The sequence below is a fragment of the Cherax quadricarinatus genome, chromosome 74 (genome assembly GCF_038502225.1).
Source record: "Cherax quadricarinatus isolate ZL_2023a chromosome 74, ASM3850222v1, whole genome shotgun sequence".
NCBI lineage: Eukaryota > Metazoa > Arthropoda > Malacostraca > Decapoda > Parastacidae > Cherax > Cherax quadricarinatus.
This window is the reverse complement of record NC_091365.1, coordinates 15,283,790-15,294,895: the sequence shown is the minus strand read 5'-3', so window position 1 is coordinate 15,294,895 and position 11,106 is coordinate 15,283,790. Positions and strand designations below refer to the sequence as shown.

Genomic DNA, 11,106 nt, shown 5'->3' with positions numbered 1-11,106 from the left:
GTTAAACAGGAAACTGGTCCATTTTATGATTGATAGTGGGGCTTCCGCTGCAGCATTGCCAAAGAGTAGGCAAAATCATTGCTGCAATTATGCAGAATTGTTGGGCAAGGCTGTGGTAGCAGTACGCTACAGTGATGTAGGAGTGTCACAACTGTTGTATGTAACGGTTGTTAACAGGAACTTGTGTGAAAAAAATGTTATACATAAGGTAGGCTTCTATCTGGACTAGACGAGTCTTCTAAAATTAATGATCTTTGCGCTGCCAACTTTTCTGTAGATTCCAGTAAACCTATCTCAAGCATTGTAGCAACAATTCTTTTAAAAAATGATGCTATTTCCAAATTTGTTAAAGCTCGACCTGTTGCTTTTTATTAGAAATAAATGATTGAAATAGCCTCCGACAAATTATTAGTTAAGGGAGTTATTGAATCTCTCTCCAAGTAACTGGACATAGTCTATTGTGCCAGTTTTAGACGACGACTCCAAAAGTATGAGGATTTGTGGGGCTTCAAATATATGATCAAGAATATTCATTGTTACCAATATCCATTACCCAGAATGGAAGAGTTGTCTGTGGTGGATGACGGCACGATTATTTGAAAAATTAGGTTGCCTAATGCTTATTTGCAAATACCGGTAGATGAAAAAGCCTGCGATTTTGAGGAGTACAAATAATGGGCTTTTAAAGTCTGTGAAGAATCATAATGTAATTAATACGAATAAATGTGTCTTGAAGATTTGTGCAGTTATTTTGGGTATCACATTTCTGGGGAAGGTATTAGGCCTAAGACGGTAGAAGCAGTTTTGAATTTGCTGTCTATTAAGTTGGTAGGGTATGTTCAGTCCTTTATAAGCACGGTTACATATTGTAAATTTCTTAAAAATTTCTATAATATCACCATTTCATGATTTGCTGAAGAAAAAGAGAATGCTGTTCACAGTATAAAGGATGAATGGTTACATTCAGCTGTTTTGACAAGTTTTACAAGGGAGTATTCATAGATAATTGAGGTTGATGCTTTTCCTGGAGACATTAGTGTGCATATTTGCTGGTAGTTGATGGTCAGAGACCATGTATAGTACTTTGCTAGTAAGAAACTTAATCCAGCTGAACTGAATTATTCACAGCTGGACGAAGAAGAGTTAGCCTTAGTACTTTCTGCTAAGAAGTATCGATATTTCTTGTTAGAAACTTTGTTGCTAGAACAGATCCCATTCCATGCAAATGGCAGGTTGCAGCGTTGGACTTTATTGTCTGCATGTAACTAATTTAATTTACAGATTTGGCAAGGAAAATGTCAATGCAGATTCAAGGATGGGGAGGTTAGCTCCATTCCCTTATAACAAGGGCCCTTCACATCACAGGGTCTATTAGCCTAATTACCACCATACATAAAGGTTAACAATAAAGAAAAAATCAGTGTATAAAAAATTTATTAAAATCACAAAAGCAGAATAACAAACCATGACAATTATTATATGGGTTTTGCGCTGCGGCTTTGATAAGCATTCCATATATGCATACATATACATACATATTCATGTACAGATATATATGCATACATGTGCACACACACACACGTGCACACATTTACACACAAGCAATCACACACACATGCATACATACACATATGCATGCACACGCATGCACGCACACGCATGCACACATACGTACAGATACACAGCAACCATTCCATATAATACCTGCGTATGTTTATTATCGTGCAATTTAAAAGCTTTGAAAGGAAATTACACTTCGTGTATTCTAGATCTCTCAATCAACTTGCTTCATTGAATGACCCAAATGAGCTTAATTTTTTGTGAATATAAGTAAACTTGTTAATCACTCTTTCAAGAAGCAGTTGTTCATTGAGAATGTGATGATTCTTAAGATGTGATTGATTCTTGTAGGATATCACGAAAGAGCTTGGTATATCATTCACTTTCAAAAGGGCTAAATTACAAAATTTTTAAGGTATCGTCTGTTTCTTGTGACCATGCTAATGCTTAAGAGGCTCGTAAGTTCCCCCGTCTTCTAATATGTTATTTTTTTTCCAATAATCTACCTTGTCCACAATTACTATCTCAGCAAGACTCAGACCTCTGCAACACAGTTGTCCACAAAGATTTGTTAAGTTATACCATGAATTACGGAAAGATCCTGGACTTCACCTTACAAGAGTAGACAAAGCAAATACGATAGTAATTATGGACAAGGTAGATTATAGGGGAAAAAAATAAATATATTAGGAGACAGGGAAACTCACGCGCCTCTTAAGTGTCTTCAAGCTAGTTTACTTGTTTTTCCCAGCCCTGTCTGTGCTCACGTGTAAGTTATAGTTGCGTAAGGAAGGTCCCAAATTATGTAAGAGTTGCAATCCCAGTTTTTTAACTTAACAGACGACCAGTTGCATTCCTAGTTTTTCAAGTTACAAACGACTTGTGTTCCTAGTTTCACTTTTCACCTTAGATAAGAGATGTGTTCCTGTTGTCAGCTAAAGAACGAGGTCGTTTTCTAGTTTCAAGTAAACTAGTTTTGTTCCATTGGTTAATTTACCAATAAGGGAACTAAAGGGCCCCGACTACTGATGACCCCCGAAATTAGTCTTTTTAACCCTTCGTGAGTCACGCCCGTATTTTTAACGAATGAGTTTGTGGTCGCTTGCGCAGGGTCTGTGCCAGAGCAACCATAAATATTTATATGCATTTTATACAAGCTATTTCGATTTTGTAATCCAAACTCAAATTTTTCAGTTCTCGTATTTCAATATTTATTTCTGAAAAAAAAAAGTTTGTACATCATGCTGCAAGCGGGCCAGCGGCGGCAGTCGTACAATCAGTTTTATGTCTGGCTCTGATGTTAAAATTTAATTTCCCCTAGCGCAGTAGCTGACAGCTTCGAAGGGCCATCTAAATGTTCCAGTTAGGGCCCCCTTGTACCTCTAAATTTACTACTGTTGTGTCCTAGATTCAGTTTAAAAACGAATACATTCCATTGGCTAATCAAGGCAGAAACAAGCCATTTTATGGAGAACAGAATGGATACAGTAATGTTTCACATATACATGTAATGCAGCTTAGTAGTTGTGAAAATTTCACTGGTTCCTTAGTATCGTGTTTGCAAATGCGATTCTTTGTAATTACGGAACATAAGGTGGGGACCTCCTGCCGTATTTTAAGTGCAGGTGTTTGTATCCATGGAAGTTTGTAAGAGGTAGACATTTATTTGTAAGTGTAAATGTGTGCAACTACATAATTTGGCAGATAGGAGACCTGTACATGAAATATATGTAACTGTAACGAAACAAGTCTGGGAGAATTTACTGCAGCGAGGGGAACTGATGGTTCAAAATGCTGAAATACTCGGAGTGCGAGGAAGGAAACATTTGTCCTATAGGTAAAGGGATCTAGTGTTGACGACTGTCATGGTAAGGATGTATACTTAGTTGGATTAGGCTAAATTAAATTGCGCTTGTTATAATAAGGTTAGGCGAGTTTTTTAAGGTTCTTTTTGTGCAAAATTATTAATTTTACATTAACATAAATGAAAAAAAATATATCTTTAAACGTATAAGAGAAAATTTTAGAAAGGACTTAATGTTAAACGAGTTCTTGCTAATTGATAAATTTTACCTATTCGGCACGCGCGCGCGCACACAACCATTGTTTATTTAATGAATAAATGGATAATTAAGATCTGGAAAATGTGTGAATAAAAATGCAGAAACTCGCAAATCCTGATATTGGTTCTGATTTAAATATGGTTTTCCAATGAGTAGGCTATCACTGGCGTTTATACAAGGCATGTATAAACACCTTATTCTCTTACATAGACTTTTTACCTGTGTGTGGGGGTGCGTGCGTGTGGGTGCGTGCGTGTGTGGGTATGGGCGTGTGTGAGGTAAGGGTGTGGGTGGGGGTATGAGTGTATGTAGGTGGGGGGTTGGGGGTGTGGGTAGGTGTGTTGGTGTGGGTAGGGGTGGGAAGGTGTGTGTGTGTGTGTGTGTGTGTGGACGACAGAGATGGTTTTCACTTATCATATATCAAGATCAAACTTCCCTGACAGTCATCACCTTCGCTAATGGCTTCAATATTATCATCATATTCCCCTTACTTTATGTATTTCACTCGTGTATTTAAAATTGTTTCTGCCGTTTTGGGGGGCAGACCAATCAGTAACATTCTTCAGGGATTTTTAACTAAAGATTTGCCATAATGTACTTTTTTATTTATTACATTTGTGTTGCTGCCAATTTTCAAAAAGTTTCAAAACATTTGCAGACACGTTAAGGCCCCAGAGTCAGAAATGTAAATCCCTATATCAGAATTTATATATTAGAGTAAAACCTAGTTCAAAATTTTAATTTAGAGGCATCTTTTCGTACATTATCACAATAGTGTAACTTTTTGTAATGAATATCTAAGGCAAATTCTCTTGAAAGTTCATAATTTCGAACCATGGATTTTAAAGTTGCTGCTCAATTGTGAGCCAAATGTATAATATATATATATATATATATATATATATATATATATATATATATATATATATATATATATATATATATATATATATATATATATATATATTGCGAAACTGGCCTATGCTTACATGTCAGTTTGGTTGTGAACGATCAAGTTGGAAACGTTACAGCGATGCAAGTGAAAATAAACAGTCCCTAAATATTGTTGTGGTAAAAATGATATGGATAGGTATTAATCAAATTGACAATATAATGAAATTGTCATGTAACATACGACAGTGAATGACGCATAGCTAAATCCTTCTAACTTAAAAAAATGCTTCGTTGAAGGGCAAGACGTGTGGCGCTGTACACTGAAACAAATGTAACTATTCCATTAACTATTAAAAATCTTGCTCCAGGACACGCTACGTCCCACTCTTGCATTAGATATGTACACTTTATATGTATTAAAAAGTCTGCTAGGCTGCATCCATACCTTCTAAAACGGGCAGGTAACATCAGACTGGTATCGACTCTGAGATTATCACATCAATTATAACTAAACTGTGGTTAATTTACTCTACGCCAATCTGCGCAAAACATGTATATTGCTTGTATCAGGCCTAAACTGGTTGATCTTGTCACAGTCGAGACAGTCTGAAAAACACATTCACGCCCTTGGAAGACTGGTCGGTTAAACTCCTATTCACGGTCTCAAGATTCTAAAATCACTATGGTATAAAATGAAAGAGACAGCTACGTTATAATTATAACAAAATAGTACACGTTATTTAATAAGCGAACAGTGATTTAACCAACTAGTCCAAGGTAGGTAATTAATTAAAACAGACTTCGATTCTTTAAGAAATACAATATCTTGAAATGGAGGGAAAATTGGAATATATATGATTGTTCAATTGCGGCAATATAGGCACGCAATTATTTGTCATGCAGTATTGCAAAACTTCCACTATGAACATTATAATTATATAACAACGCCAAATTTCGGAGATCACTAAGATTTCACTCAAAGACGTCTATCATAACAACACAAAATGCAGTACGTAAAACTAGGAAATATTTTCAAGATTACTGTCCAACTAGTGTCAGTATGAAGTAGGAATATCCTGATTACTATTCGTTGTTATCTAACTTGTTAAATCCTAGTTTGTCATACATAGTTTTTATGGTGTTAGGTACAGGGAAGTGTGGGTGATAATATACCCTGTTGCTTAGCCTAGTTTGGTGGGAGAGACCTGAAACACGCAATGTGGCAACAAACACGGCCATCAGTGTTGGAAATTGTAAAGCCAATCCGCTGAGATTAAATGCCAGTGGAATAAATGAATCATATATAAAAACGTGTTTCGTGCATTTATATGCAGCATGTGATATATAATTTGTAGATATTAGATATATAGGAACAATTGTTTGTATTATCAGTTACTACACAAATAATAGCACCTATATTTAAAATACCATATAGTATACATGTAACATAATAAAATTTAAACAGTATAGTAAGTCAACTCATGATTTATATATACATGGTATAAACATTCTCATAAATCTCTCAGCCGCCATAAAACAACAATAAACAGTTTACAATACTATAAATTTCGAACAATATGCAACAAAACTAAAACAATTGTTTAAAGTCATTAATGCAGTACTCTGCATCTCATAATGCAGAATTGCACAACGTACACAGCCAATGTTACATTGATGCCTTCTACATAGAGCCTCCAAAAACTTCCCTGACTTCCTATTTACAAGAACCTCCAAAAACTGCCCTGACTTCCTATTTACAAGTCATTGAGTAAAAAAAAAAACAGAACTAACCATTCACTAGTTAGGGTTCATCCTGATACAGACCATACAAACTTTGTTTTCAGTTACACTGTGTTTGCAAAGTATATGCATATATATTGTATAAACTAAAATTTAATACTTTTTTTCGCTAATCAAGAAGGCTCTAATTAATCGATGTGTTCACATTCCGGTCTTCTCAATGATATTCCTCTAAATATGAGTTTTCTCTCAAGCTGGTTACTTCTAAATAACTAATTTAACAACTAGTCGAAGACGGTTAATTCAACAAAATTAGTCTTTTAAGAATACTATATGGAGTTCCCGTGGTGATCGTCAGAGACATCGAAGGCAGAGGGAAGGATAGTGCCCTTCCAGGACCACCCTGGCGCTTGCCATGTGTCGCTCTTGAAGTCTTAATCTGGTTGTCTCTACCATTGCTGTTGCCTACGGACTTTATTGTTACTGCCTTTGCCATCTCTGCTGTTGCAGCTGCTGCCTCCGCCATCTCTGCTGTTCCTACTGGTGCCCCAGGTTCTCTTAGCTCTGCAGGGGAATCAACGTACATTAAAATCTCATCAACGAATGGGCGAACAGAAGAAAATCAGAAAATGTGAAGAGAGAAATTTTGTCAGTTTGTAAAAGAAAAGCATGAAAACAAACCTTTTATGTGAATTGCACATGGATACGAATCCACCTACATGGCTCACCAAGGGAAATTGTTTTCTTTTTTATTGGCTATTTGGACAGACACTGAAACAAGATCATTCTTTAATGTGTTTCAGTTGAGTTCATGAACAAATCTTGTACAAGCGCTCTCGTAATGCATACGGTGAATATCGTTTTACAAGAGTTAACCAATGAGTGGTGGTGGTTCATTTTCATTTTACAAAGGTAAACTTATTTAGATACGCAGCTGTTTAGACGACAGGCAATGCAAGTTCGTGAGAAAAATTATCATTTTACCTCAGCAAAATTAAGTTGGCAGACAATGGGAAAAGTTCTGTATACTTCCTAATAACTAAATATAAGAGTCATAAACACTAACGCTCAGCTAGACAGTTCATGAACCAAACTCTTTATTTAGCAACGATGAGAACAACTTGTCTTAGCTTTGGAGAAGAGTAATGAGAGAGAGTCGGTAAGAAGACTGGTGAAGAGGAGGGAGGGGGCACCCACCCTGGAGCTCAGCACTGCAGGAAAGAAAACATCAATTAGAAATCGGAAAAGATGACAAGAACACATATATAAATGAGCCCCTGCGAGCAGCAGAACACTCGCAATACGCTCAACACAGCACGTACACAATACAAATATACTTGTCGAAAACAATACAAGTACTCTTACACAGCTTACACGTATAACAAAATTAATCACAATAAGACTGACAATAATTAGCGGAAAATAAAGATAAATCATACACACTAATAGAAATATTCACACTAAAGTCTTATAAATTACAGAAATTTTCAGCATACTGAGATGATGATTTCCAGTGCAGAGGAATATATCTCTCAAGCAATATAATAATAAAATATCGCATAACTGAATAAAGACGCTGGTATACAAACTGTGGCCGGTGTGATGTAAGTCAAGGCTGGGAGCAACACCAAACCACCAAGTAACAGGAGAATCGCAACAAAATCTTATTACTTTCTTGTAATATAGGGAGAAAAAAAAATAAAGAGCACGTAAATGTGAAACTCAGACGAGGGGTATGACTCGGGAGGTGCGCTCTAGTACTCTGTAACATGGCAGAACACAAGTACATGCAGAAACTTGTTAGTGGCTCGAGGGGGAAAACTTATGTGAGGAAGTACAAAACGGGTGGGTACAGACCGAGAAAGGGAGGTAGATAAAGGCAGAGGGAGAGAGAGGGATAGAAGAAAAAAGTGGGAAAGAGAGGGAAGGAAGCAGGAATGAACTGAGGGAAGGAAGGAAAAGGAAAGTGATGGAAGGGGAGGTGGGTGAAAGAGTAATGTGGATAGAGAGAGAGTGACAAAATAGCACATATGAACAAGCACGGTGACTAAAACAATCTAATTTAAAATAGCCAACAGAAAAAAGCAACATCATAAAAAATGAAATTGAAAAGAGGGAAAACACAAGTGAAAATCCTGGGTAAGCAGAAGACACAAGGAGGTGCAATAGTGGCTCGCTCCAGGGCACGGGAAAGACTACGGAGGTTGCTAGCTACCACACAGGCAAAGATGCTAAGTGTGGTTATGCAGGAGTTTGCACGATCACCAACTGTGCTATGTTTCCAGCAGCAGCATAGTAGTAGTAGTAGTAGTAAGTAATAGCAGTAGGTAAATCTGGGCGTTATCAACTCCACTTATGTTAACTTCTCCGTTTTGGATGCATTTACTTAACCTTCGCTTCCTTCCACCCCCCCCCCCAATATAATTTTTAACGACTCTACTAAAACCATTTCAAGTCAAATTACTCTTACCTTCTCCATCAACGCTGAATAACGTTCTCGTAGTGACAAAGTTTCAGCAGCTTTGTTCTACTAAGAATTTAGTAACTCTTCCTCTCTTGCTGTCAATTCATAGCGGGGACGTCTCCCCAGTCATAAAATTTGGTTCCAGATGTTTATAGTAAGTCGCATTCTGTTACTCTCTTGTTTCTCCAGGCAGTAACAGTGCTGAAGTGTTCTACAACACTTAAAGAAGATGGGATGTCAGGTAGGTATTATGGGAAACAGCTCAGCTGGTGGTACGGTTAGGTTAGGTAAGGTTTATCAGGAAACAGGACAAGTGTTTCCCTATACGAGTCTTATTTCATATGATAACCCGCAGCTGGAGCTTTTGGTCATTTGACCGAGGCTTTTAGCTGGCTTACCAGTCCACCCCTTTAAAAATTATGCTTATGATAACCATTGATTGACTCTCAAAATCGTTATAACACGATTTCCAACAGACCAAACCGAGTGAAACAAAACATACCACGGGTGGGGATAGAACCCGCGATCAGAGAGTCTCAAAATTACAGACCGTCACGTTTGCAATTGTCATTACGATTTCGTGAGTCAGAGTGCTTTACGCACTGACCTGAAGTTTTAGGACTCACTCGCCATGGTTTTAAATGCTACCCGTTCCGTGGTTCATTTGTTGACATATACTAGCTGGTGGTACGTTTGGTAGCTAGCTGACTTCCAGGAGTGTTGGCAGAAGTTGTATAAATCTGCATTCTTTCTGGTTTGCCTTCGCCCATTACTAGAAGAATCTTGCTATCACCTCTGGTACTCACAACCTAATAGGCTTTTTTTTTTTTTAAGCCTTGCTTTGTTAATTTTCTGTGAGCCATCCTGGTGCTGCTTCCAGAGTCATGGGATGATCTCTGGGGGAAGTTAGCACCTTTTCCCGTTTTGACTGAAAGTGACAGAGCATTTTTCTATTTTTTCTACTGAGTCTGTCGGTCGATCTGTTTCTCTTTATACCCAACTCTTATTATAGTGAGACACCAACTTCCTCCTGTAGACATCTCTCTTTATGACCCCCTGCGGGTTATGACTGACACACACACACACACACACACACACACACACACACACACACACACACACACACACACACACACACACACACAAGGATAACAGGGAAGGCACTAAAATGGATCAGGGAATACCTGCCAGGAAGACAGCAGCGAGTCATGGTACTAGGCGAGGTGTCAGAGTGGACGCCTGTGACGAGTGAGGTTCCATAGGGGTCAGTCCTATGACCGGTGCTGTTTCTGGTATTCGTGAACGACATGAGGGAAGGAATAGACTCCGAAGTGTCCCTGTTTGCAGATGATGTAAAGTTGATGAGAATTCAATCGGACGAGGACCAGGCACAACTACAAAGGGATCTGGACAGGCTGCAGACCTGGTCCAGCAATTGGCTCCTGAAGTTCAACCCCACCAAGTGTAAAGTCATGAAGATTGGGGAAGGACAAAGAAGACCGCAGACGGAGTACAGTCTAGGGGGGCCAGAGACTACAAACCTCACTCAAGGAAAACTATTCTGGGGTGAGTATAACACCAGGCACATCTGAGGCGCACATCAACCAAATAACTGCTGCAGCATATGGGCGCCTAGCAAACCTAAGAACAGCATTCCGCCATCTTAATAAGGAATCGTTCAGGACCCTGTACACTGTGTACGTTAGGCCCATATTTGAGTATGCGGCACCAGTTTGGAACCCACATTAGCCAAACACGTAAAGAAACTAGAGAAAGTACGTACAAAGGTTTGCAACAGGACTAGTCCCAGAGCTAAGGGGTATGTCCTACGGGGAGAGGTTAAGGGAAGTCGACCTGACGACACTGGAGGACAGGAGAGATAGGGGAGACATGATAATGACATATAAAATACTGAGAGGAATTGACAAGGTGGACAGAGAATGTTCCAGAGATGGGAAACAGCAACAAGGGGTTGGAAGTTGAAGACGCAGATGAATCACAGGGATGTTAGGAAGTATTTCTTCAGTCAGAGTTGTCAGGAAGCGGAATAGTTTGGGAAGCGATGTAGTGGAGGCAGGATCCATTCATAGCTTTAAGAAGAGGTATGATAAACCTCATGGTTCAGGGAGAGTAACCCAGTAGCGGCCAGTGAAGAGACGGGGCCAGGAGCTATGACTCGACCCCTGCAACCATAACTAGGCGAGTACGTACATATATATAATTAAAGACAAATTGTAAAATGTCAAGAAAAGGTGGAGGGGGAAGGAAATCCTGGTTACATGGGTTCTCAGGTACATTGGTATAATTTTCTCAGGTTCATCTGCATGCACACTTTTGAAATTTTAAAATTAATTTCATCTCTGTATTATTATTCTGAAATAGAAA

At 38.4% G+C, this 11,106-nt stretch overlaps 1 protein-coding gene across 1 annotated transcript in view; it reads right to left on the bottom strand.

The window, feature by feature from the left end:
- Nucleotides 1-1,417: 1,417 nt before the first annotated feature.
- The window catches only part of qvr (protein quiver), a 216,706-nt gene continuing 207,017 nt past the window's right edge, over nt 1,418-11,106 (bottom strand). Inside the window, exon 6 of the mRNA XM_053793079.2 lies at nt 1,418-7,468. The gene's annotated coding sequence lies outside the window, so the exon portion shown is untranslated. The remainder of the gene's footprint in view (nt 7,469-11,106) is intronic.